Source organism: Centruroides sculpturatus, unplaced genomic scaffold (genome assembly GCF_000671375.1).
Source record: "Centruroides sculpturatus isolate CEXI.00-Female unplaced genomic scaffold, Cexi_2.0 scaffold176, whole genome shotgun sequence".
NCBI lineage: Eukaryota > Metazoa > Arthropoda > Arachnida > Scorpiones > Buthidae > Centruroides > Centruroides sculpturatus.
Window position 1 is genome coordinate 55,783 of NW_019384551.1, and position 3,950 is coordinate 59,732.

Consider the following 3,950-nt stretch of genomic DNA (forward strand, 5'->3'; position numbering starts at 1 on the left):
TAAAAATTCGTTTTTATTTTGCAAAAAAACCTATACGTGATGGGATGTTACAGAAGTCATTTTTAGAATCTCCGATCTTTAAAACATATAATTCAGCAAAAATATCCCATGCAGCTGGAAATTTTTTTGCAGACTTGTGTTATTATCATACAGGTTGTTTAATTAACGTTTACGATAACGCCTGTATTGAGTTATTTAATTCAACCGTTTATATTACCAAATTAACTTTAGTTGTTAGATACAGCATGACAATATGAATCACGATGGCTATTGTCAAACAATCAAGGTCGCATATTTGTTCAGCCGATACTATTAATTTATAATATAATATAGATAATTCTAATTTTATTGTCAGTTCTTATATAATGCTTATCCAATATAATGTATTTATTTTTTAACGATTTTTAACAAAAAATTGTAGCCTATACCAGGTCTCGATTTATATTACAACGTATTTTTACGGTAAGAATGTTTTAAATTACGTATTTAATTAGAAGTTAAATGTTTAAATTCTTAACGCTTATTTATATTTTTATGTATTAAATGTAAATAATGCCAGCCATGAATTTTATTATTTTTACCTAAAAGAAATTTAGTTACGAAGTTATTAATTCTAATTTTCATAAAAATTCTTATAACAAATCCGAATTAGCTGAGACGGTTAATGTGTCAGATCTAAAAAAACTCTGGATCATCTAAGCGAGCAATTTTGCAGCAAATTTTCGTTTGGGGTCTGTCCTTCACCACCCGGCTGCCCCCATATTGGCCTGACCGAACACGCCCGAAGATTTGCATAGCGAACACTACTATTTATGACACTACTTGATCGAGGATATGCGTTACCTAATTTAGGGGTAGGTGGCATTACGTAATTTATGAACGATCCCATATACTGATTCCTAAAGATTCTTATAATTATCTAACAAAAGCAAATACGATCCATATTGAAACATAAAAGGAATATAAAGATGTATATTATGTATACATGTACTTTGTATTATAGGGCGTGATTACGCGTCACGTCTTCTAATAATTTAATACAAAAATAAATTTTAGAATCAGTTTTTTTAAACACATTTTTTTTAATCAAAACCTCCGTTCTTTTTCAGACACAAATGCAAAAGAGACACGAAAACAAACTGAAAAAGAACTAAGTTATTTACCCTTCGTACTTGTTGATGACTATACTTTTACATTTTTACACCGTTTTTATTGTAACTTTTATTGTATATATATATATTTGGTGATTATTTATTTAAATTTGTATGTATTAGAAATATCTTTGATTTCTTCCAGGCAACATTTTTCCTGTTGATAGCTTAATATATGTTAAGTAGACAGTCATGTTTACGTTCTATAGAACAAATGATTGATTGATAACGAACCGAGAAGCAATTGTAAAGGTATGTATTTGCTTATTTCTCATTTTTGTAGCGTTGACAGATAATTAATAGATATTTTATATATAAACATCGTCACAATGTCGGGCTGTAATTTTTAATCATATTGTTAATTCATTTAATTTAAAATATTGGCCTTGACATTACTAGTGTCTTGCCCCTGTACATCATACTTTTCCTGTTAACAATAGTCGGTCGATCATCTATCTAACTCTATTTAGGGGAAGCATTTTAAATTGAAACAATGTGACTTTCAGTTTGCATCGGAAGTTTGAATATATTTAATCGGGGCCTGCTGCTTCAAAGTTTTCTATATCTTATAAGCCGAAATGCACTTTACATGGGTCAGAATAGTCACGATAAATTAGCTTTATGAAAGTTTTAATATTTGATAACTCATTATAAATAACTATTATTTAATAGTAGAATATTGAACTTGACAATAACAGGGAATTAGAAGCTTACTAATTAGGATTAATTTCGTTGAATTATGATAATTTTTTTATATTCTTTTAAAAAACAATATTAAATGAAGCGTGCAATGCCATAACGTTATAAATGCCATTTTTTCTCTAAATACGTTTTATTGAAGAATTGAATTTTAAATACAAGTTCTCTGATGAAAAAAAATATTGTCGCAGTATTTTGAAGTTGAATTTATGTTAAGCTATAAGGCATTGCACGCATTGTGAGGCTTTATTATTAATTATTATAAAAAAGAGAAAACCTTTGAAGTGAGTGTGTGTTTAAATTATAAATGCTAATATCGTGTAAAATTTTCATTAAGTCTGACTAATATTCGCTCTCGAGATATGCCAGCTACCCTTTTATCTGCCCACGTCTTGACCTTTAATAACCAAAATATAATAGCATCAATGTCCCATATAGAGAAATAACTCTGCCAACTTTATTAATTAAAAGTTCTTAATCATTATAAAGTATTAAAATGAATAAATAAGTAACCAAAAATATTTAAAAAATTCTTATTTATTGACATAAAATCAATTTTTTTAGTTGTCCAAAATATAATTATGAAGACTGTTATTATTTTAATTTATATCGTCGCATCGGTAAGATCACGTAAGTTACATCAAATTAAATAAATTTAATCGTGTTAAAATTTTACAATAAATTTTTAATTTTTTTTTTATTTCCAGAAAATTGCAACAACATTCTGGATAAACTTATAAATACTCTAAAAAATGATAAAAATATATCAAAAGAAATCGATCCTCTTTTCTTCGGAGAATATAAGTCAAATAATTTTAAGGCAAGTAATATCATTGTTAAGGGGCTAATGTCTTTGAAGAGAAAAGGAAACTGCAGCTGGACCACTGATGAAAAATATAAAAACGTTAGTTTTCATGCAAACTTAATGGCTACGAATCTCAAGATCTTATTAGATTGCCAATTTAGTATACTTCTAACTTCATTTACAGGTTCTGCAGTTTTTACTCTCGAGCAAATAGCAGCAGAAATTATTTTAAGTGTTGTTCTGTTTCCATTGAAACCAAAATTAGAATTATTCGATATAACTAATTTCAAAAGACTTAAAATTGTAAAAGTAACTGGATTTACCACTCCAGTAAATTGGTTAACGAAATTTATTATTGAAAGAAATGTACGGCGCCTTATTCCAAAAATTAAGACTGCAGTTAATAAAAAAGCCACTGTCATCATTAATAGGAACTTAAATGTACTTACTGAATTCATAAAAAATATTCTGTAAATATGTGATGTTTTTACAATAATTAATAAATTTATAATGTTTTAAATAAAAAGTTTTTAATTTAAATTTATTTGTGAATAAAATTTCTTTTTTACTTATTGAAATTTTACCAGTTAGCACGTTTATTTCTTATTTGTTGCAATATCAAGCAAAACATTAATTTTACATACAACCAATGGCAATTTGCAAGACTCTTACATGAGAGCTGAGGCTCGAATTATTGTATGATTCATTTCATATATAGTTTTAAAAAAATGACTGCCAAAATTTCAGTATTATTTATTGATTTTATTTATACAACGGAAATTTTATAACATTTTAAACATGTAAAATTTAAAATCTTCTTTAAACGTTTCCTGGCTACTTTAATATTTCCTATTTGTATTAATTAATCTGTATTTTTTTTTTTTCTTTCAGCTGCACAAACTATTTTCCTTTCTGTTTAATTCTGTAAGTCCGTCACGAATATTTGAATTTCAAATAATAATTATTTCTTTTGAAGAATGTATTTCCTATTGAAAACTTTTTACTACATAAAGTAGTTTAATTTTTCAAAATATATAGTATAACTGCAGTTCTGTAAACTTTAAGACTAGGGTTGCCAGTTACTAAGTTTTAAAATCTGAGACAAAATGAGTTCTTTCCAAAAGATACTGGGATGCTTCAATTCCAGGACATGCAATAGATATGTATTTTTACTTTGCCACTGACAGAAAAACACTTAAAATGTGGAAAAAGATGCTCCATTGTAGGAACAGATTTTACAATAACGTTCTCCTGGTACTAGATGTTAGTCGGAAAAAATCCGGGACGATCCCGGA

At 27.4% G+C, this 3,950-nt stretch overlaps 1 long non-coding RNA gene across 1 annotated transcript; it reads left to right on the forward strand.

Annotated features, from left to right (window-relative positions):
• Nucleotides 1–373: 373 nt before the first annotated feature.
• On the forward strand, nt 374–2,433 carry LOC111623647. Its single transcript, XR_002756461.1, has 3 exons — nt 374–462; nt 1,297–1,403; nt 2,415–2,433. It is a non-coding gene; the product is annotated as an uncharacterized LOC111623647 (long non-coding RNA).
• The last annotated feature ends 1,517 nt before the right edge of the window (nt 2,434–3,950 follow it).